The sequence below is a fragment of the Convolutriloba macropyga genome, chromosome 4 (genome assembly GCF_964194025.1).
Source record: "Convolutriloba macropyga chromosome 4, txConMacr16.3, whole genome shotgun sequence".
Lineage (NCBI taxonomy): Eukaryota > Metazoa > Xenacoelomorpha > Acoela > Convolutidae > Convolutriloba > Convolutriloba macropyga.
The window spans coordinates 20,523,701-20,549,816 of record NC_134471.1 but is presented as its reverse complement, the minus strand read 5'-3'; the positions used below and the strand labels follow the sequence as shown (position 1 = coordinate 20,549,816).

General features: G+C 36.7%; 1 protein-coding gene across 1 annotated transcript in view; it reads right to left on the bottom strand.

Moving 5' to 3' along the window:
• Positions 1–26,116, bottom strand: part of LOC142338017 (uncharacterized) — an 89,011-nt gene that overhangs the window by 23,222 nt on the left and 39,673 nt on the right. The window lies entirely within an intron of this gene.

Sequence of the window (26,116 nt, the reverse complement as noted above, 5' to 3'; positions counted from 1 at the left end):
AGACTTTTCCAGTATGTTCTGGGTGTGTTTCCCTCCTCCTTTCTCATCCGGGCTGGGGACCGGCTACGGCGGAGTTACAAACTAAAGCTATAGGAGAATTGAGCAGAGCACTAGCTAAAAAAACTAGGCCCGAAAAGCTCTCTCCAAAACATAACTATAATATAAAATAAAACCTGTAAAATTGTCGGAAAAGGATCCAGTCAAGTTGAATAACACGACTTTTGAGACTTTTCCAGTATGTTCTGGGTGTGTTTCCCTCCTCCTTTCTCATCCGGGCTGGGGACCGGCTACGGCGGAGTTACAAACTAAAGCTATAGGAGAATTGAGCAGAGCACTAGCTAAAAAAATACTAGGCTAGAAAAGGTCTCTCCAAAACAGACAAATTTAAAATAAAACAAAATCTTCAAAAATCCTAACATTTTTTCGCAATATATGAAAATGGCCGGTATTTTTACGTTAATTAAGTTCAAATATTCGATACAATCAAGGGAAAACCATAAATGGCCAAAAAAAACGAAAAAATCCGAGATTCAACATAACTCTAAATTTAAGAAGATTTTCGAGAGAAGACTTTTTAAAACCTAGAGAAAGTCTTTCTTTTACTGAAGCCTTTTCTACACAAATTATGGTCTTTTTTCGACTTAGACACGTATACTAGTGACAACCAACAGGTTACCAACGTCATGGGGCCGATATAAACCCAACTTAGAGATATATTTGCAAAAAAGAGGCTATATATTAGAAGAGTCAGTACACCTAACAAAGCAAACATGAAAACAAAGAAAAAAGATATAATACAACTTTGTGAGCCAATTTCCTCGAATTCATAGGTGTAGAGACTGGGTAGACTAATGATCAACGGTCAAAGGCTACGAAATTTTGCTCTAGGTGACCGAGAAAAAATAAAAATGAATCCACTTTTTCAAAAAACGATTTTTCTTCAAAAATCCTAACATTTTTTGCAAAATTTGAAAATTGACGGAAGTTTTACGTTGAAAGCAATTCAAATAGTGGGCACAGTCGAGGGAACACCAAAAATGGCTGAAAAAAAAAGAAACATCCAAGATTCAACAGGCCTCTAAATTTAGAAGACTTTCGAGAGAAGACTTTTTCAAAACATAGAGAGAGTCTTTCTTTTACTGGAGCCTTTTCTACACCAATTATGGTCCTTTTTAAACTTAGACACGTCTACTAGTGATAACTAACAGGTTTCGAACGTCATAGGGCCAAAATAAACTCAACTGAGAGAAGTATTTGCAAAAAAGAGGCAATATATTAGAGGAGTCAGTGCACCTAACAAAGTAAACATGAAAACAAGCAAAAAAGATATAATACCACTTTGTGACCAATTTCTTCGTGCTATTGAGCGTACAGACTGGGTAGACTAATGGTCAACGGTCAAAGGCTACGGAATTTTGCTCTAGGTGACCAAGAAAAAATAAAAATGAATTCACTTTTTCAAAAAACGATTTTTCTTCAAAAATCCTAACATTTTTTGCAAAATTTAAAAATTGACGGAATTTTTACGTTATATGCAATTCAAATAGTGGGTACAGTCGAGGGAAAACAATAAATGGCCGAAAAATATAAAATATCCAAGATTCAACAGACCTCTAAATTTAGAAGACTTTCGAGAGAAGACTTTTTTAAAACACAGAGGAAGTCTTTCTTTTACTGGAGCCTTTTCTACACAAATTATGGGTCTTTTTCGACTTAGACACGTATACTAGTGACAACCAACAGGTTACCAACGTCATGGGGCCGATATAAACCCAACTTAGAGATATATTTGCAAAAAAGAGGCTATATATTAGAGGAGTCAGTACACCTAACAAAGCAAACATGAAAACAAAGAACAAAGATGTAATACCACTTGGTGACCGTTTTTCGTCGTCTTAGTAGGTGTACAGACAGGGTAGACTAATGGTCAACGGTCAACGTTATGCAATTTTGCTCTAGGTGACCGAGAAAAAAATAAAAATGAATCCACTTTTTCAAAAAACGATTTTTCTTCAAAAATCCTAACATTTTTGCAAAATTTAAAAATTGACGGAATTTTTACGTTATATGCAATTAAAATAGTGGGTAAAGTCGAGGGAACACCGTAAATTTCCGAAAAAAATAAATTATCCAAGATTCAACAGACCTCTAAATTTAGAAGAGTTTCGAGAGAAGACTTTTTTAAAACATAGAGAAGGCCTTTCTTTTACTGGAGCCTTTTCTACATAAATTATGGCCCTTTTTCGACTAACACACGTCTACTAGTGATAACTAACAGGTTCCGAACCTCAAAGGGCCGAAATAAGTCCCACTTAGAGAGATAATTGCGAAAAAAGAGGCTATATTTTAAAGGAGTCAGTACACATAATAAAGCTAACATGGATACCCAGAAAAAAGATACCAAACTATTTGAAAATCAAATTCTGTCGTGTCCATTAGTTTTAAGAATGAGTAGATTAACCATCTACTGATTTACATTCCCGAATTTGGCTATAGGGGGCCGAGAAAAAGTAAAAATGACCACTTTTTTTTTCAAAAATCGACTTTTCTTCAAAAATCTTAACATTTTACAGAAATTGTGAAATTCCGCAGAGTTTTTAAGCTATTTGCATTGCAAATAGTGGGTACAGTTGAAGGAACACCATAATTGGCCAAAAAACTAAAATATCTCAGATTCAAGAAGATTCTAAATTTAGAATTTCGAGAGAAGACTTTTTAAAACAGAGAAGGCCTTTTTTTACTGGAGACTTTTCTACATAAATTATGGTTCTTTCTCAACTTAGACACGTCCACTATTGATAACTAACAGGTTCCGAACGTCACAGGGCCATAATAAACTCAACTGAGAGAAATATTTGCAAAAAAGGCTATATATTAGAGGAGTCAGTACACCTAACAAAGCAAACATGAAAACAAAGAAAAAAGATAAAATACAACTTTGTGACCCATTTTCATCGTGTTCATAGGTGTAAAGACCGGCTAGACTAATGATAAACGGTCAAAGACTACCAAATTTTACTCTAGGTGACCGAGAAAGAGTAAAAATGAATCAAACTGTTCAAAAAAGAATTTCTCTTCAAAAATCCTAACATTTGCAAAATTTGAAAATTGACGGAATTTATACGTTAATTGCAATTCAAATAGTGGGTAAAGTCGAGGGAACATCATAAACGGCCAAAAAAACTAGAACACCCAAGATTCAACAGACCTCTAAATTTAGAAGAGTTTCGAGAGAAGACTTTTTTAAAACATAGAGAAAGCCTTTCTTTTACGGGAGCCTTTTCTGCATAAACTATAGTCCTTTCTCATTTAGTCACGTCTACTAGTGCTAACTAACAGGTTCCCAACGTCATAGGGCCGAAATAAACCCAACTTAAGAGATATATTTTCAAAAAAAAGGCTATATAATAGCGGAGTCAGTACACCTACCAAAAAAGCAAACAAAAAAACAAAAAAAGATATAACACCACTTAGTGATCTAATTTATTTGTGTTAATAGTGGTACAGACTGGGTAGACTATTGATCAACGTTCACCAATTTTTGCTCTAGGTGACCAAGAAAATGAAAATGAGTCCACTTTTTCGAAAAAGATTTCTCTTCAAAAATCCTAACATTTTTGCAAAATTTGAAAGTTGACAAAATTTATACGTTATTTGCAATTCAACTAGTGGATACAGTCGAGGGAACGCCATAAATGGCCAAAAAACTAAAATATCCAAGATTCAACAGACCTCTAAATTTATAAGAGTTTCGGGAGAAGACTTTTTTAAAAGACAGATGAAGCCTTTCTTTTACTGGAGCCTATTCTACATAGATTATGGTCCTTAATTTTCGTACTGAACAAGCTGTTCTTCCCACAAACTGAATAAGGGAAACATTGACACGTCAAAAACAAAGATTTTTCTTCAGTGATCCGCGAGAAAATGATAATTGGAAAGCTTAATTGTACAAAAAATCATTGATTCCATCAAAGCATATAATTAATACACCTAAATTCACTTTAAAAGAACTGCTGAATTGAGAAGAGAACGCAATTAACATTGATTCAAAGATAACATCAAAATTAATCATGCTCAAAGTGGTCCAATAAAACAGACAGACAAACTTTGTCATCGACATCAATTCTTACCAATTTGTTTTTTATTGAGTTTACAAACACTTCTTGTTGATAACCCGAGTACTCAACAACGACAAAGCTAATGACGTCAGGTGGAGCTGAACATTTTTCAACGCCGATAGTTTGCTTTACATTGAACAAATTCACAAGACAAGTAGAGTTTTCGGACTTTTCGAAAACAACGATTTCACCAAACTTCAGAACTGAACAGTCCTCAAAGCTTATATAGGCATTTGCATTGGTTGAGTACGTTAGCGAGTCCAACTTCAAACAGTTTACTTGCATTGTTGATCGAAGACAGTCATCATCAGGGTTGTAATGCAAAGGTAAAGCAGTTTCATCCACAACGCGTCGCTCAATAAATTCTTTGCTTGTATTCCCTAATGTTTGAGCAAATCCAACCAAATTATCCTTCTTTAGCTTGGTTGAAAGAAGTTTTTTTCGCCTTAAATATCGTTCAGTTATGAGATCCAAGTGATTGACAGTACCAGTAAAGGGTCTACTAAGAAGATGGTTGGCGGATTCAAACATGAATGCAGATGTGCACCACAAAGGTCCGTAATTCCGGACTTGCCAGCATAAATGGTTCAAGAAGTGAACATTTATTGTAAAACAATATTCATCGTATTGGGCCGCAGTTAGGTCGAGAAACTTCTTAATCAGAGGTTCCGCTTCATCGCAATAACAAGAATTCGTAAGCAGCAAGCGAATTGAGTAACTCAACAACATAAAGCGAGTGTAGGCCTCCTTGCTCACTTTACCGTATAAAATAGGAGGACCACGGTAGAGGAGCCAGTCCTTGCACTCGCTTGCTGTGAAGTTTTGCAGGTCAGTAAGCAATCGTGGACATCTTCTTATTTCAAACGGAACCTAAACAAAATTCACAATCCGCATATATATGTTTAAAAATTCCAAACCAAAAAACCAAAGTTAAAATTTTAAAAACTGCAATTCTCAAAAGACGTTTATGAACAGAAAACACTACTGTTTAAAAGACTTCCAACGTTCTACTAAAGATACTCACCTTTATTTTGCTAACGATTCTTTTCAATTCCTCTCGCATCTGAACTTTAATCTCTTTTCTAAGTAAGTCAAGGACAACGCGCGCAACTCCTAGCGCAACCTGGTGCATATAATCTATCGGAGCAGATAACGGTAAATTGGGCACAAATTTTGACAACGAGCTCGGGCCCTTAACACCTCGTGATGATTTCAGTGACGGATTAGTGGTAACAGCTCGCAAATCTGCGTTGTAATCTTCTATAGAACGCATGCCATAGGGTTGATGGGGATAATAGTGTGTTTTACCAATTCGTGTACCAGAATTATAGCAGTAACAGCAACCATAATAACCATTAAAAGATATCCAGTTCAGTACAGAATATCTTGCAGGAGTATCAGCCACAATAAGAATTGGCTTTGGAACGACAACAAACGTCTCATCAGACAGTTTAAGCTCGGAACTGCGCCAGTTGCTCACCAACAGCCTGCAATGGAAAATTAAAAGACTTTCAAATATGAAATTCAGATCATTCTGAAGCTTGGAAAAAGCCTGAATGACAAGTGGAAATTTCATCAGAGAAAATTAGAGCGACAAATTTTGCTGCCTCTTCAACACGATACCAAAACCCGTGAAAAGCAACTAGTTTTACTTGATGAAAGGCATATGAAACAAACATTAAAAAAGCATTACCTGCAAAAAATCAGGCCAGTCTGGTTTCTCTGTACCAAACCACAGACCGCAGAGTAAAATGTTGTTGAAGGAGGAACGCAAAATTGGCGGAAGATTTGCAACAGCGCACCATATAGGCCAAAGAGAATTATTTTTTGATTTGATAATTTTGACACCATCTGTGTTCAGAACCAGAAACACCATTAGTTTTCGATTGTCCCTACTTAGTGCTCTAGGTAGAATTAAATCACTACCTTCCTTCTTTTCGTTTTCGTACTTTTCGATATGCACGAAATTGCGACGCAGAACTTCCTGGAGCTCGCTTTGGAAATTGAGCACATGCCATTCCCCGTTTGCACATTTTTTCTTCTTCACAATGTGATTTTCCATACGCAAAAGGTTTCTTCTTTTGAGAGTTTTGAAAGCTGGTACCTTAAAATTGGGAAAAGCCAAGCGAGTTAACTGCAGCCATTCAACAGCCTCTTTGTCAGATGTTCCATGCTTGGTTATAATACTCTCCACACAGTGAACAAAGTTTTCGCATGAAGATTGAGATCCAGCACCCAATGCTTCATAAACCTCTTTCTCCTCATAATCCTTGTTTTGTTCCGAACTATCGTCCGACATATACTCTTCCGCTATATCCTCGTCCACATCATCGCCACTGTCAAATAATTGAGGACTGTTCTGGATATTTTCTGCATTTTCAGCGGCACTGGGACATGGAGAACTTCTTGTAGGATGTTCTATTATTGACACTTCACTTGCTTCACTTTCACTGTTTTCATCGCTTAAATACCTGAGATCAGCAATAACAGGTTTTTTTGCCGTCGCTAAAGGATATTTTAGGTTCAACCTGCGCTTAACATTTCGCATTTTGAGAACCGTTGCTGCCTGAATCCGTGGAGCTGGTGTTCTCAACTCAAATGAAGGTTTTTCTGATTCCATTTCAGATGGCAAAACAGGACTTTCAACACGATGCAAATCTACATGAGGACATTTGCAGTCTTTGTTGCATTTGCCAAAAAAATTCTCACCATAATACGTCGACAAAGTTGTCCCATATAAAATTTCGGTAATGGCTGAAATCTGCACAGCCTTTTTTCCATTTAACTCAACCGCCAAGTACTCACAATTTGGCCTGCAGCAGTGATTAACAAACCTAGCGGGTCCTACCATTACTCGGCTACGTTTGGAGCCTTCACGAGGAGCCATTACAGACAAATTAGAAAAAGTTCTCTCTTCGGCTTCAGGAATGAACTCTAAATAGCCATACACATTAAGTCGTTGACCTTTTGAAATTGAAGCGCTGCCGGAGTAACATAGCCCATAACCACCAAAATCATCCGGCTTCAAATTGATTTGAGCTACTTGGAGATTGTCATACGCTTTTTGCAGAAAATTATGCATTTTTGTTAAATGTCGATCTTCTCTTTTCTGTTCGCAATACAATTCGTGTGGAATCAGGTCAACGAAATTTTGAATTTCAGGACTAGAGAACCCAAAACACCGACAGATCTGACCATCTATCTGGCAAAGTTGAAGATGCCTTTTTTGATTACTCAAGACGCTCATCAATCTTAAAACAAAAACGAATCAACTACGGCATTTTGGGTGCCAGAAATGTAATGCCTGCGTACAAAACAGGATACATTTTATCCCGAATTCTACCGGCAGAAAAGAAAAATTTTAACCCTACTTTAAAGCGTTCAGACGAAACTATTTCTAGATTGAAGTTTAAAAGTTCACGGTAGAGAACAATTTTGAGAAACACGAATTTTTCTCAAATCGTTAAGGAAGCAAGGTGAAAAGTTCAATTTTATTAAGTTTATAACATTCACAAACATTGATGTAGAAGAGGCTCTATTTGAGCATCAAATTATTAACACTAATACATTGAGAAATCCAAAAGAAGGCAAACCGCCCTCTAATTGTTTTCCCAAGAGCACAGAATGGCCTAAAAACTCAAAGCTGAATACAAACACGAAAAGGACTAAACTAAAGACCTACTGTTTGTAGACAAACCGCCCGCACAAATGTTTGATTACCTGGTGCAAGCAACCCGCTCACACAAAATACTTACTTTAGCACAGACAAAAACAAAGCAAACCGCCTTCTATTTGTTTTCCCACGAGCAAACAATGTTCTAAATACTCAAACATGAATACACAATGGACAGTGAATTCTTTGAAAACCTACTGTGTGCAGACAAACCGCCCGCACAAATTTTTGATTACCAGGTGCAAGCAGATTTTGATTACAAGGTGTTAGCATCCTGCTGAAACAAAATATTAAACCTAACACGTTGAAGAATCCCAAAGAAAGCAAACCTAACACGTTAAAGAAGGCAAACCGCCCTCTAATTGGTTTCTCACGTGCGGAACACAATTGCCTAAATACTCAAACTTGAATACCAGCATAAAAGGGGTTACTTAAAGACCTACTGTGTGCAGACAAACCACCCGCACAAACGTTTGATTACCAAATGCAACCAAACCGCTCACAAAAATATTAAACTCAGAACGTTGAGAGTCCAAAAGATGGCAAACCGTCCTCTTGTTTTTCCTAAGAACGACAGTGGGCTAAAAACTCAAACTCGAATACCAACACAGAACATTAAATTTAACTCTTTAAGGAATCCAGAAGGAGGCAAACCGCCCTCTTACTGTTTTCTTATACCCAAAATATTGAAATTGGCACTTTGAGAAATCAGACAAACATGAGAGTGACTACCCTTAAGACACACTGTGTGCAGACAAACCACCCGCAAAAAAGTTTGAGTACCAGATGCGAGCAACCAGCTCACACAAAAGATTTAACTTAACACTTAGAAAAAATCAGAGGAAGGCAAACCGCCCTCAAACTGATTTTCTCTATCAAACAATTGCCTGACAAAAGTCAAATTTCAATGCAAAAACCAAAAAGCAATCTCCTAAAGAACTACTTTGTGCAGACAAACTGTCCTCACATTTCCAATATGATAACAAAGTGCGAGCAACCCGTTCCCACAGAACATTAGAATTAACTATTCAAGAATTTTAGGAAACAAGCCGCCCTCTAACTATTTTCCAAAAGCAAACAGTTGCCAATAACGCTTGATCTAAAGAATATTGACCGCAGTAAAGGTCAGAGTATTCGAGTTGATGAAAAAATAAAGGCTTGCAAAGTATTTTATTAGGTACACACTATAACGACGAACATAAAAGTAAACAAGAACTTTTTGAGTTTACAAATATCAGAATAACGCAAAATCTTTCCATTGTTTAAATTGCTTCGGGGAAACAACAGGTTTCCAGAACTAAGAAGTCACAGCAGATAATTACTATTCTTCAGAAATAATACTGCTTTTAACATATATAAAATATTGAAAGCGCAAAAGAAATGCTCCGGTGGACTATTAGACAAGTCAAGCAATAAGATGTGGAATATTGTGAAAATTATTGAAAATCAAGAATGAACAAAATAGTTGCTGCTTCAGAACCATGTGAATCGTCTAACGTTAGTTAAATTTAGCTTTTCAGAGGATACAGAAGGAGGCAAACCGCCCCCTAACTGTTCTCCCATAGCAAACAGTGGCCTATAACACTTGACCCAAGGTAAACCCAAGACTTACAAAGCACTTTTTAAGCGATCACTATTACGAAGAACAAGGACGAAAGGAAACAAGAAATTTTTAAGTTTACAAATAACAGAATAACGCAATAACAGTCCATAACGTATGAAAGCACTTCTCAGAAACAAGATTTTCAAAACTAAAAAGTCACAGCAATGCATTACTGCCTCCAAAATTTGAAGTAAATTGAAAGCGCGAAAGGAAAGCTCCAATAGATTATTAGACAAGACGAGCAATAATATGTGGAATATTGTAAACTCATTTAGTGAAAATCAAGAATAAACATTAGTTGAAGCTTCAGAACCATGTTAATCAGTTAGCGCTCTATGTAGACAGTTTTAAAGACAAGAGTTTTTGAAAGTACAAAGATGGCCGTTAGAACATAGAAAGTGGCCAAAGGGAAGTGGCTATTCAGATTCTTGCTCGTCGTCAGTGTCTTGAATTCTGTGTCATCATCTCATTTATGAACTCCATGCCATGCTTTCCTTTTTGATCGAGTCCGTACTGATTAGCTGCATCACGTGCACTAGCAAAAGCCGCCTCGGGAGCACGCGGATATTTTCTCGTGACACATTCTAAACAGAAGAACGTCAGCAGAAATGCTCTCAAATGACCTGCGAGCGGTTGAATTTGTCAGTAGCTAGCCATGGGGGTGTACTGGGGGCTGCTGAGCGGGCAACCGCGGGGGGGGGGGCTTGTGGGCAACGGTGGTTGGGGGGGGGGTCCTCAACTTCTAAGAACCACCCTTCGCACCATAAGTAAGTCTCAAAAACACTCGCTGCGAATCGCGTGGCTACAGGGTAATGAGCTGAAAAGTTCTAAGAGCACATAATGCCCGCCACCTGTTTATCTCGTTTTTGAGGACGAAAGCCAAATGGGTCAGACAAAAATCGGTCAAGCAAAAAAATCGCAAAAAAGAGCAACACGACTAATATAATTGCTAGACTATGTTTGGGAGCATTTGAAAATGTTAAGCTCAACAGTAAATTTTAAGGGATCAAAAACAAAGGTACCTTTGAAAAGTTTGAACATTTCCTCATCGCAAGGAATTCGGCAAGATTCTCGGGTCGTTTGCTTGCCAATGATCAGTCGAATTAGCTCGCATTGTTTTCCATGGCCAAAAAGTCGACGGGCCAGCTCACGTCCGAAGATACTAGACTTCTCAGAAGCGTAAATGGACATTAGATCAAAGCCTTTGTAAATCAGTGGAGGCAGAGATGGGTCACTTGAACTGTTGCAAGGTTCTTGTTGATCCGACGTGTCAACTTTTAGGTGAACCGCTAATATATTCAGAAACTCCCGTTTTTCTGCTTTCCTGATCTTGAGCATTTGATCGTGTAACCTCTTTTGGTTCGCAGCCATCTCCTCCATGTATTTCTTTTGGTTCTCAACTATCTCTCTTATACCCGAAAGAAGACTCTAAACGAAATAGGCTTATGAACTAAATTTGCGCAAATATTCACTTTAAATTTTGTTACTTAAAAGCATGGATGGTTGACAGCAAGAAAAATAGCAGGGAAGAGAAGAAAGAAAAGGCTATGAATTAAAGTGCCGCTCACAAAAAAAAGTTTAAAAAAGGAGAGAACAATCTATAAAACCTCATTTATTTTTTCCGATTCTTTACTATTCTCCTCCAGGGCAATGTCCCCATTTTTCTCCCGAACTCGCTCAATGCTTTCCTCTACACCAAGTTGAACTACGGGTTCCGCAACGAATCGTTTTGCCGTAGAATTTTGAGGCACTTCTGTCACCGCTTTAGTCTTCTTCTTTTGAGTACTAGTAAGATCATTCTGGCTATTAGCAAGATCCTTCTCAAACAGATCACCGACCGACCGCTCTGAGGGGATGTTTTCATCATTCTCCTCTCTGTGGCAAAAACAAAAAATTACATCACTTATCACTTGTGAGTGTGGAAAAGAGCCACAAAGTAGTAAAATTAAAAACACTAACTCAAGTGATAAGGTGATTTCAGCAATTGATTCGTTTCTCATCTTCGCCTCGTTAATGATATCTAGAGCCCTGAGTGAACGTACTTTGTAATCTCGCTCCAGGCACATCTCCACGAACTGGCAATCATGCAAGCCAATCTCAGTTTTCATATTGATCACTGTGCGCTTATTTATGTTCATTTTATCATAAAAACCCCAAGCCTGAGGCCATGAACGGTGATTCAGATTTAACCCGAACACGGACTTATCGTACCTACAGAAGAAAATCCAGCTTAGCTTCAGAGCACGTCGTAGACCCCCGTCGGGAACTAACGCTTCGTAATCTCGTGTTTTTAGGCCCCTGTTTTCTCTATTTTTTGGATTAAGTGCTGGTTGCGAAAAAGATGCTGGCATTTCGAGTAACTGAAACGTCAATGCAAAACGAAACTAAGCCCAGAATATGGAGACAAACTACTGGATAACTGAAAATTAGATACATTTATCACTTCGAGGATAAAAGAAGGCGGTAAAATGTCTTTTCACTAGCACACAATTGTCTAAAAAATCCCAATATACAAAACAAATCGCAAGGCATTCCCTTAAAGAACTACTTTCCGCAGACAAACAGCCTGCATATTTATTTTCTAACTTAAGTGCGCGAGCAACCCGCTCACACAGAACATTAAACTTAACTCTTTAGGGAATCCAGAAGGAGGCAAACCGCCCTCTTACTGTTTTCTTAAACCCAAAATATTGAAATTGGCACTTTGAGAAATCAGACAAACATGAGAGTGACTACCCTTAAGACACACTGTGTGCAGACACACCACCCGTAAAAAAGTTTGAGTACCAGGTGCGAGCAACCCGCTCACACAAAAGATTTAACTTAACACTTAGAAAAAATCAGAGGAAGGCAAACCGCCCTCAAACTGATTTTCTCTATCAAACAATTGCCTGACAAATGTCAAATTTCAATGCAAAAACCAAAAAGCAATCTCTTAAAGAACTACGTTGTGCAGACAAACTGTCCTCAAATTTCCAATATGATAAAAAGTCACAGCAAAGCATTAGTATTATTTAGAAATAATACTGACTCTAAAATATTTAAAATATTGAAAGCGCACAAGGAAAGCTTCGATAGACTATTAAACACGACGGGCATGTGGAGAATTGTAAAAATCAAGGATTAACAAGTATTAAAATTGGTGCTTCAGATCCATGTGATTCAGTTATTGTTAATTCAATTTAGAGGTTCAGAGGATACAGAAGAAGGCAAACCGCCCTCTAACTGTTTCCATTAGAAAATAAATAGAACCTATAAAATATTTGCTCCCAAAATTTAGAGGTTCAGAGGATACAGAAGAAGGCAAAGCGCCCTATAACTGTTTCCATTAGAAGATAAATAGAACCTATAAAATATTTGCTCCCAAAATTTAGAGGTTCAGAGGATACAGAAGAAGGCAAACCGCCCTCTAACTGTTTCCATTAGAAGATAAATAGAACCTATAAAACATTTGCTCCCAAAAAATGAATCTCATGATACGGAGGTGATCACTTACAAATGGTTCAAGACCAAACAATTTTTCCCAAGAGATGCACCTTTTTAAACCTTGTGTTTCAGTAAATTATGGAACTAAAAAATTTTAAAAATGTTTGGTTTAAGAGAAAGTGCTTAACTTCAATTGATCAAAAAATATTCAAACAACAAAGAAGCATCAAACATCAAATAATAAGGGCAAAACAGGCGCTTTATTTCAACTTATGATCTCTCAGTCCCTTATTAAAGGCACATGCTAGCTGCTGCAAGCCTCTGTCGTTTAAGTGTACGCCGTCGTCTTTAAAACAAGTAGAACTCTGGACTTCTCTATGAAGCTTCAGATACCTCATATTTGAGTTCACAACTAAGGCATTGAAATCACTGATATTGCTATGCTTTGCATGTAAACGCTTGAGAACTGTACAGATGACAACGTTTGGCCGATGCTCCAGTGACGCAATTGAGGAAAGTAGGTCTTTAACTTGCTCCAACACAAGATGTGGATCTTCCCCAGCTTCACCCCACAAAGATAAATTGTTGCTTCCAACGGCAACAATCACATTCCTGTAGCTCCTCATGGTGGGCAAAAGTTCGTAGAAGTCATTGACTTTTCCTCCAGACAAGGAGAATACAGAACAACTATCGATACAAACTCCATTTACAATAGAGTCACCTATAATGGCAGTGTGCACCTCTTTCTCGTTTGAGAAATTGCAGTAGATGAATTCTAGAGAGCGACCATCAGCTTTGGCTTTAACAATCTTTCCCTGAATTTGTGCTGGCGAAAACGTCTCTTTGAATTTCTTACGTCGAACAGCCTCCGGGTCACTCGCAAAAGGAACACCAACTCGTTTCGACATCTAAAGCAAAAAAAACTAATTTGACCTGGAACCTAAATTAACCCCTAAAGCCTATACCCCTGATACCCGGGGCTGGGTGGTCCCACTTCGACCTGTGGTGGTGTTCCCAGTTTACACTTGGTGGTGTCCCCTGATACCCGGGGCTGGGTGGTCCCAGACTTACCGCTGGTTCGGTCAACTAAAAAATTTGACAAACTATTAAGTACTTTTTTCTCAGACCAGCTAGATCAACAATTATCCCTCTATCACAACCTACTAGGACTATGACACTCCTACATAGACCCTCAAATTATTTGAACAAGTCCATCACTACACTGAAAGACACTTTTTATGAAAACGCACAAGAGTAATTTTTGAGCTCGAAATTTGACAACGTATTAAGTACTTTTTTCTCAGACCAGCTAGATCAACAATTATCCCTCTATCAGAACCTACTAGAACTATGACAATCCTACATAGACCCTCAAATTATTTGAACAAGTCCTTCACTATACGGAAAGAGACTTTTTATGAAAACGCACAAGAATAACTTTTGAGCTCGAAATTTGACAACGTATTAAGTACTTTTTCTCACACCAGCTAGATCAACAATTAGCCCTCTATCAGAACCTACTAGGACTATGACACTCCTACATAGACCCTCAAATTATTTGAACAAGTCCTTCACTATACTGAAAGAGACTTTTTATGAAAACGCACAAGAGTAATTTTTGAGCTCGAAATTTGACAACGTATTAAGTACTTTTTTCTCAGACCAGCTAGATCAACAATTAGCCCTCTATCAGAACCTACTAGGACTATGACACTCCTACATAGACCCTCAAATTATTTGAACAAGTCCTTCACTATACGGAAAGAGACTTTTTATGAAAACGCACAAGAATAACTTTTGAGCTCGAAATTTGACAACGTATTAAGTACTTTTTTCTCAGACCAGCTAGATCAACAATTATCCCTCTATCAGAACCTACTAGGACTATGACACTCCTACATAGACCCTCAAATTATTTGAACAAGTCCTTCACTATACGGAAAGAGACTTTTTATGAAAACGCACAAGAGTAATTTTTGAGCTCGAAATTTGACAACGTATTAAGTACTTTTTTCTCAGACCAGCTAGATCAACAATTAGACCTCTATCAGAACCTACTAGGACTATGACACTCCTACATAGACCCTCAAATTATTTGAACAAGTCCTTCACTATACTGAAAGAGACTTTTTATGAAAACGCACAAGAGTAATTTTTGAGCTCGAAATTTGACAACGTATTAAGTACTTTTTTCTCAGACCAGCTAGATCAACAATTAGCCCTCTATCAGAACCTACTAGGACTATGACACTCCTACATAGACCCTCAAATTATTTGAACAAGTCCTTCACTATACTGAAAGAGACTTTTTATGAAAACGCACAAGAGTAATTTTTGAGCTCGAAATTTGACAACGTATTAAGTACTTTTTTCTCAGACCAGCTAGATCAACAATTATCCCTCTATCACAACCTACTAGGACTATGACACTCCTACATAGACCCTCAAATTATTTGAACAAGTCCTTCACTATACGGAAAGAGACTTTTTATGAAAACGCACAAGAATAACTTTTGAGCTCGAAATTTGACAACGTATTAAGTACTTTTTTCTCAGACCAGCTAGATCAACAATTATCCCTCTATCAGAACCTAATAGGACTATGACACTCCTACAGAGACCCTCAAATTATTTGAACAAGTCCTTCACTATACTGAAAGAGACTTTTTATGAAAACGCACAAGAGTAATTTTTGAGCTCGAAATTTGACAACGTATTAAGTACTTTTTTCTCAGACCAGCTAGATCAACAATTAGACCTCTATCAGAACCTACTAGGACTATGACACTCCTACATAGACCCTCAAATTATTTGAACAAGTCCTTCACTATACTGAAAGAGACTTTTTATGAAAACGCACAAGAGTAATTTTTGAGCTCGAAATTTGACAACGTATTAAGTACTTTTTTTCTCAGACCAGCTAGATCAACAATTATCCCTCTATCACAACCTACTAGGACTATGACACTCCTACATAGACCCTCAAATTATTTGAACAAGTCCTTCACTATACGGAAAGAGACTTTTTATGAAAACGCACAAGAATAACTTTTGAGCTCGAAATTTGACAACGTATTAAGTACTTTTTTCTCAGACCAGCTAGATCAACAATTAGCCCTCTATCAGAACCTACTAGGACTATGACACTCCTACATAGACCCTCAAATTATTTGAACAAGTCCTTCACTATACTGAAAGAGACTTTTTATGAAAACGCACAAGAGTAATTTTTGAGCTCGAAATTTGACAACGTATTAAGTACTTTTTTTCTCAGACCAGCTAGATCAACAATTATCCCTCTATCACAACCTACTAGGACTATGACACTCCTACATAGACCCTCAAATTATTTGAACAAGTCCTTCACTATACGGAAAGAGACTTTTTATGAAAACGCACAAGAATAACTTTTGAGCTCGAAATTTGACAACGTATTAAGTACTTTTTTCTCAGACCAGCTAGATCAACAATTATCCCTCTATCAGAACCTAATAGGACTATGACACTCCTACAGAGACCCTCAAATTATTTGAACAAGTCCTTCACTATACTGAAAGAGACTTTTTATGAAAACGCACAAGAGTAATTTTTGAGCTCGAAATTTGACAACGTATTAAGTACTTTTTTCTCAGACCAGCTAGATCAACAATTAGACCTCTATCAGAACCTACTAGGACTATGACACTCCTACATAGACCCTCAAATTATTTGAACAAGTCCTTCACTATACTGAAAGAGACTTTTTATGAAAACGCACAAGAGTAATTTTTGAGCTCGAAATTTGACAACGTATTAAGTACTTTTTTCTCAGATCAGCTAGATCAACAATTAGCCCTATATCAGAACCTACTAGAACTATGAAAATCCTACATAGACCCTCAAATTATTTGAACAAGTCCTTCACTATACGGAAAGAGACTTCTTATGAAAACGCACAAGAATAACTTTTGAGCTCGAAATTTGACAACGTATTAAGTACTTTTTTCTCAGACCAGCTAGATCAACAATTGGCCCTCTATCAGAACCTACTAGGACTATGACAATCCTACATAGACCCTCAAATTATTTGAACAAGTCCTTCACTATACTGAAAGAGACTTTTTATGAAAACGCAAAAGAGTAATTTTTGAGCTCGAAATTTGACAAGGTATTAAGTACTTTTTTCTCAGACCAGCTAGATCAACAATTATCCCTCTGTCAGAACCTACTAGGACTATGACACTCCTACATAGACCCTCAAATTATTTGAACAAGTCCTTCACTATACTGAAAGAGACTTTTTATGAAAACGCACAAGAGTAATTTGAGCTCGAAATTTGACAACGTATTAAGTACTTTTTTCTCAGACCAGCTAGATCAACAATTATCCCTCTATCAGAACCTACTAGGACTATGACACTCCTACATAGACCCTCAAATTATTTGAACAAGTCCTTCACTATACTGAAAGAGACTTTTTATGAAAACGCACTAGAGTAATTTTTGAGCTCGAAATTTGACAACGTATTAAGTACTTTTTTTCTCAGACCAGCTAGATCAACAATTATCCCTCTATCACAATCTACTAGGACTATGACACTCCTACATAGACCCTCAAATTATTTGAACAAGTCCTTCACTATACGGAAAGAGACTTTTTATGAAAACGCACAAGAATAACTTTTGAGCTCGAAATTTGACAACGTATTAAGTACTTTTTTCTCAGACCAGCTAGATCAACAATTAGACCTCTATCAGAACCTACTAGGACTATGACACTCCTACATAGACCCTCAAATTATTTGAACAAGTCCTTCACTATACTGAAAGAGACTTTTTATGAAAACGCACAAGAGTAATTTTTGAGCTCGAAATTTGACAACGTATTAAGTACTTTTTTCTCAGATCAGCTAGATCAACAATTAGCCCTATATCAGAACCTATAAGAACTATGACAATCCTACATAGACCCTCAAATTATTTGAACAAGTCCTTCACTATACGGAAAGAGACTTTTTATGAAAACGCACAAGAATAACTTTTGAGCTCGAAATTTGACAACGTATTAAGTACTTTTTTCTCAGACCAGCTAGATCAACAATTGGCCCTCTATCACAACCTACTAGGACTATGACACTCCTACATAGACCCTCAAATTATTTGAACAAGTCCTTCACTATACTGAAAGAGACTTTTTATGAAAACGCAAAAGAGTAATTTTTGAGCTCGAAATTTGACAACGTATTAAGTACTTTTTTCTCAGACCAGCTAGATCAACAATTAGACCTCTATCAGAACCTACTAGGACTATGACACTCCTACATAGACCCTCAAATTATTTGAACAAGTCCTTCACTATACTGAAAGAGACTTTTTATGAAAACGCACAAGAGTAATTTTTGAGCTCGAAATTTGACAACGTATTAAGTACTTTTTTCTCAGATCAGCTAGATCAACAATTAGCCCTATATCAGAACCTATAAGAACTATGACAATCCTACATAGACCCTCAAATTATTTGAACAAGTCCTTCACTATACGGAAAGAGACTTTTTATGAAAACGCACAAGAATAACTTTTGAGCTCGAAATTTGACAACGTATTAAGTACTTTTTTCTCAGACCAGCTAGATCAACAATTGGCCCTCTATCACAACCTACTAGGACTATGACACTCCTACATAGACCCTCAAATTATTTGAACAAGTCCTTCACTATACTGAAAGAGACTTTTTATGAAAACGCAAAAGAGTAATTTTTGAGCTCGAAATTTGACAACGTATTAAGTACTTTTTTCTCAGACCAGCTAGATCAAAATTATCCCTCTATCAGAACCTACTAGGACTATGACACTCCTACATAGACCCTCAAATTATTTGAACAAGTCCTTCACTATACTGAAAGAGACTTTTTATGAAAACGCACAAGAGTAATTTTTGAGCTCGAAATTTGACAACGTATTAAGTACTTTTTTCTCAGACCAGCTAGATCAACAATTAGCCCTCTATCAGAACCTACTAGAACTATGACACTCCTACATAGACCCTCAAATTATTTGAACAAGTCCTTCACTATACTGAAAGAGACTTTTTATGAAAACGCACAAGAGTAATTTTTGAGCTCGAAATTTGACAACGTATTAAGTACTTTTTTCTCAGACCAGCTAGATCAACAATTAGCCCTCTATCAGAACCTACTAGGACTATGACACTCCTACATAGAACCTCAAATTATTTGAACAAGTCCTTCACTATACTGAAAGAGACTTTTTATGAAAACGCACAAGAGTAATTTTTGAGCTCGAAATTTGACAACGTATTAAGTACTTTTTTCTCAGACCAGCTAGATCAACAATTATCCCTCTATCGCAACCTACTAGGACTATGAAACTCCTACATAGATCCTCAAATTATTTGAACAAGTCCTTCACTATACTGAAAGAGACTTTTTATGAAAACGCACAAGAGTAATTTTTGAGCTCGAAATTTGACAACGTATTAAGTACTTTTTTCTCAGACCAGCTAGATCAACAATTATCCCTCTATCGCAACCTACTAGGACTATGACACTCCTACATAGACCCTCAAATTATTTGAACAAGTCCTTCACTATACTGAAAGAGACTTTTTATGAAAACGCACAAGAGTAATTTTTGAGCTCGAAATTTGACAACGTATTAAGTACTTTTTTCTCAGACAAGCTAGATCAACAATTATCCCTCTATCGCAACCTACTAGGACTATAAAACTCCTACATAGACCCTCAAATTATTTGAACAAGTCCTTCACTATACTGAAAGAGACTTTTTATGAAAACGCACAAGAGTAATTTTTGAGCTCGAAATTTGACAACGTATTAAGTACTTTTTTCTCAGACCAGCTAGATCAACAATTATCCCTCTATCGCAACCTACTGGGACTATGACACTCCTACATAGACCCTCAAATTATTTGAACAAGTCCTTCACTATACTGAAAGAGACTTTTTATGAAAACGCACAAGAGTAATTTTTGAGCTCGAAATTTGACAACGTATTAAGTACTTTTTTCTCAGACCAGCTAGATCAACAATTAGCCCTCTATCAGAACCTACTAGGACTATGACACTCCTACATAGACCCTCAAATTATTTGAACAAGTCCTTCACTATACTGAAAGAGACTTTTTATGAAAACGCACAAGAGTAATTTTTGAGCTCGAAATTTGACAACGTATTAAGTACTTTTTTCTCAGACCAGCTAGATCAACAATTAGCCCTCTTTCAGAAGCTACTAGGACTATGACACTCCTACATAGACCCTCAAATTATTTGAACAAGTCCTTCACTATACTGAAAGAGACTTTTTATGAAAACGCACAAGAGTAATTTTTGAGCTCGAAATTTGACAACGTATTAAGTACTTTTTCCTCAGACCAGCTAGATCAACAATTATCCCTCTATCGCAACCTACTAGGACTATGACACTCCTACATAGACCCTCAAATTATTTGAACAAGTCCTTCACTATACTGAAAGAGACTTTTTATGAAAACGCACAAGAGTAATTTTTGAGCTCGAAATTTGACAACGTATTAAGTACTTTTTTCTCAGACCAGCTAGATCAACAATTATCCCTCTATCGCAACCTACTAGGACCATGACACTCCTACATAGACCCTCAAATTATTTGAACAAGTCCTTCACTATACTGAAAGAGACTTTTTATGAAAACGCACAAGAGTAATTTTTGAGCTCGAAATTTGACAACGTATTAAGTACTTTTTTCTCAGACCAGCTAGATCAACAATTATCCCTCTATCGCAACCTACTAGGACTATGACACTCCTACATAGACCCTCAAATTATTTGAACAAGTCCTTCACTATACTGAAAGAGACTTTTTATGAAAACGCACAAGAGTAATTTTTGAGCTCGAAATTTGACAACGTATTAAGTACTTTTTTCTCAGACCAGCTAGATCAACAATTAGCCCTATATCAGAACCTACTAGGACTATGACACTCCTACATAGACCCTCAAATTATTTGAACAAGTCCTTCACTATACTGAAAGAGACTTTTTATGAAAACGCACAAGAGTAATTTTTGAGCTCGAAATTTGACAACGTATTAAGTACTTTTTTCTCAGACCAGCTAGATCAACAATTATCCCTCTATCGCAACCTACTAGGACTATGAAACTCCTACATAGATCCTCAAATTATTTGAACAAGTCCTTCACTATACTGAAAGAGACTTTTTATGAAAACGCACAAGAGTAATTTTTGAGCTCGAAATTTGACAACGTATTAAGTACTTTTTTCTCAGACCAGCTAGATCAACAATTATCCCTCTATCGCAACCTACTAGGACTATGAAACTCCTACATAGACCCTCAAATTATTTGAACAAGTCCTTCACTATACTGAAAGAGACTTTTTATGAAAACGCACAAGAGTAATTTTTGAGCTCGAAATTTGACAACGTATTAAGTACTTTTTTCTCAGACCAGCTAGATCAACAATTAGCCCTCTATCAGAACCTACTAGGACTATGACACTCCTACATAGACCCTCAAATTATTTGAACAAGTCCTTCACTATACTGAAAGAGACTTTTTATGAAAACGCACAAGAGTAATTTTTGAGCTCGAAATTTGACAACGTATTAAGTACTTTTTTCTCAGACCAGCTAGATCAACAATTAGCCCTCTATCAGAACCTACTAGGACTATGACACTCCTACATAGACCCTCAAATTATTTGAACAAGTCCTTCACTATACTGAAAGAGACTTTTTATGAAAACGCACAAGAGTAATTTTTGAGCTCGAAATTTGACAACGTATTAAGTACTTTTTTCTCAGACCAGCTAGATCAACAATTAGCCCTCTATCAGAACCTACTAGGACTATGACACTCCTACATAGACCCTCAAATTATTTGAACAAGTCCTTCACTATACTGAAAGAGACTTTTTATGAAAACGCACAAGAGTAATTTTTGAGCTCGAAATTTGACAACGTATTAAGTACTTTTTTCTCAGACCAGCTAGATCAACAATTATCCCTCTATCGCAACCTACTAGGACTATGACACTCCTACATAGACCCTCAAATTATTTGAACAAGTCCTTCACTATACTGAAAGAGACTTTTTATGAAAACGCACAAGAGTAATTTTTGAGCTCGAAATTTGACAACGTATTAAGTACTTTTTTCTCAGACCAGCTAGATCAACAATTATCCCTCTATCGCAACCTACTAGGACTATGACACTCCTACATAGACCCTCAAATTATTTGAACAAGTCCTTCACTATACTGAAAGAGACTTTTTATGAAAACGCACAAGAGTAATTTTTGAGCTCGAAATTTGACAACGTATTAAGTACTTTTTTCTCAGACCAGCTAGATCAACAATTATCCCTCTATCGCAACCTACTAGGACTATGACACTCCTACATAGACCCTCAAATTATTTGAACAAGTCCTTCACTATACTGAAAGAGACTTTTTATGAAAACGCACAAGAGTAATTTTTGAGCTCGAAATTTGACAACGTATTAAGTACTTTTTTCTCAGACCAGCTAGATCAACAATTAGCCCTCTATCAGAACCTACTAGGACTATGACACTCCTACATAGACCCTCAAATTATTTGAACAAGTCCTTCACTATACTGAAAGAGACTTTTTATGAAAACGCACAAGAGTAATTTTTGAGCTCGAAATTTGACAACGTCTTAAGTACTTTTTTCTCAGACCAGCTAGATCAACAATTAGCCCTCTATCAGAACCTACTAGGACTATGACACTCCTACATAGACCCTCAAATTATTTGAACAAGTCCTTCACTATACTGAAAGAGACTTTTTATGAAAACGCACAAGAGTAATTTTTGAGCTCGAAATTTGACAACGTATTAAGTACTTTTTTCTCAGACCAGCTAGATCAACAATTATCCCTCTATCGCAACCTACTAGGACTATGACACTCCTACATAGACCCTCAAATTATTTGAACAAGTCCTTCACTATACTGAAAGAGACTTTTTATGAAAACGCACAAGAGTAATTTTTGAGCTCGAAATTTGACAACGTATTAAGTACTTTTTTCTCAGACCAGCTAGATCAACAATTAGCCCTCTATCAGAACCTACTAGGACTATGACACTCCTACATAGAACCTCAAATTATTTGAACAAGTCCTTCACTATACTGAAAGAGACTTTTTATGAAAACGCACAAGAGTAATTTTTGAGCTCGAAATTTGACAACGTATTAAGTACTTTTTTCTCAGACCAGCTAGATCAACAATTAGCCCTCTGTCAGAAGCTACTAGGACTATGACACTCCTACATAGACCCTCAAATTATTTGAACAAGTCCTTCACTATACTGAAAGAGACTTTTTATGAAAACGCACAAGAGTAATTTTTGAGCTCGAAATTTGACAACGTATTAAGTACTTTTTTCTCAGACCAGCTAGATCAACAATTATCCCTCTATCGCAACCTACTAGGACTATGACACTCCTACATAGACCCGCAAATTATTTGAACAAGTCCTTCACTATACTGAAAGAGACTTTTTATGAAAACGCACAAGAGTAATTTTTGAGCTCGAAATTTGACAACGTATTAAGTACTTTTTTCTCAGACCAGCTAGATCAACAATTATCCCTCTATCGCAACCTACTAGGACTATGACACTCCTACATAGACCCTCAAATTATTTGAACAAGTCCTTCACTATACTGAAAGAGACTTTTTATGAAAACGCACAAGAGTAATTTTTGAGCTCGAAATTTGACAACGTATTAAGTACTTTTTTCTCAGACCAGCTAGATCAACAATTATCCCTCTATCGCAACCTACTAGGACTATGACACTCCTACATAGACCCTCAAATTATTTGAATAAGTCCTTCACTATACTGAAAGAGACTTTTTATGAAAACGCACAAGAGTAATTTTTGAGCTCGAAATTTGACAACGTATTAAGTACTTTTTTCTCAGACCAGCTAGATCAACAATTAGCCCTCTATCAGAACCTACTAGGACTATGACACTCCTACATAGACCCTCAAATTATTTGAACACGTCCTTCACTATACTGAAAGAGACTTTTTATGAAAACGCACAAGAGTAATTTTTGAGCTCGAAATTTGACAACGTATTAAGTACTTTTTTCTCAGACCAGCTAGATCAACAATTAGCCCTCTATCAGAACCTACTAGAACTATGACACTCCTACATAGACCCTCAAATTATTTGAACAAGTCCTTCACTATACTGAAAGAGACTTTTTATGAAAACGCACAAGAGTAATTTTTGAGCTCGAAATTTGACAACGTATTAAGTACTTTTTTCTCAGACCAGCTAGATCAACAATTATCCCTCTATCGCAACCTACTAGGACTATGACACTCCTACATAGACCCTCAAATTATTTGAACAAGTCCTTCACTATACTGAAAGAGACTTCTTATGAAAACGCACAAGAGTAATTTTTGAGCTCGAAATTTGACAACGTATTAAGTACTTTTTTCTCAGACCAGCTAGATCAACAATTATCCCTCTATCGCAACCTACTAGGACTATGACACTCCTACATAGACCCTCAAATTATTTGAACAAGTCCTTCACTATACTGAAAGAGACTTTTTATGAAAACGCACAAGAGTAATTTTTGAGCTCGAAATTTGACAACGTATTAAGTACTTTTTTCTCAGACCAGCTAGATCAACAATTATCCCTCTATCGCAACCTACTAGGATTATGACACTCCTACATAGACCCTCAAATTATTTGAACAAGTCCTTCACTATACTGAAAGAGACTTTTTATGAAAACGCACAAGAGTAATTTTTGAGCTCGAAATTTGACAACGTATTAAGTACTTTTTTCTCAGACCAGCTAGATCAACAATTATCCCTCTATCGCAAACTACTAGGACTATGACACTCCTACATAGACCCTCAAATTATTTGAACAAGTCCTTCACTATACTGAAAGAGACTTTTTATGAAAACGCACAAGAGTAATTTTTGAGCTCGAAATTTGACAACGTATTAAGTACTTTTTTCTCAGACCAGCTAGATCAACAATTAGCCCTCTATCAGAACCTACTAGGACTATGACACTCCTACATAGACCCTCAAATTATTTGAACAAGTCCTTCACTATACTGAAAGAGACTTTTTATGAAAACGCACAAGAGTAATTTTTGAGCTCGAAATTTGACAACGTATTAAGTACTTTTTTCTCAGACCAGCTAGATCAACAATTAGCCCTCTATCAGAACCTACTAGGACTATGACACTCCTACATAGACCCTCAAATTATTTGAACAAGTCCTTCACTATACTGAAAGAGACTTTTTATGAAAACGCACAAGAGTAATTTTTGAGCTCGAAATTTGACAACGTATTAAGTACTTTTTTCTCAGACCAGCTAGATCAACAATTATCCCTCTATCGCAACCTACTAGGACTATGACACTCCTACATAGACCCTCAAATTATTTGAACAAGTCCTTCACTATACTGAAAGAGACTTTTTATGAAAACGCACAAGAGTAATTTTTGAGCTCGAAATTTGACAACGTATTAAGTACTTTTTTCTCAGACCAGCTAGATCAACAATTATCCCTCTATCGCAACCTACTAGGACTATGACACTCCTACATAGACCCTCAAATTATTTGAACAAGTCCTTCACTATACTGAAAGAGACTTTTTATGAAAACGCACAAGAGTAATTTTTGAGCTCGAAATTTGACAACGTATTAAGTACTTTTTTCTCAGACCAGCTAGATCAACAATTATCCCTCTATCAGAACCTACTAGGACTATGACACTCCTACATAGACCCTCAAATTATTTGAACAAGTCCTTCACTATACTGAAAGAGACTTATGAAAACGCACAAGAGTAATTTTTGAGCTCGAAATTTGACAACGTATTAAGTACTTTTTTCTCAGACCAGCTAGATCAACAATTATCCCTCTATCGCAACCTACTAGGACTATGACACTCCTACATAGACCCTCAAATTATTTGAACAAGTCCATCACTATACTGAAAGAGACTTTTTATGAAAACGCACAAGAGTAATTTTTGAGCTCGAAATTTGACAACGTATTAAGTACTTTTTTCTCAGACCAGCTAGATCAACAATTATCCCTCTATCAGAACCTACTAGGACTATGACACTCCTACATAGACCCTCAAATTATTTGAACAAGTCCTTCACTATACTGAAAGAGACTTTTTATGAAAACGCACAAGGGTAATTTTTGAGCTCGAAATTTGACAACGTATTAAGTACTTTTTTCTCAGACC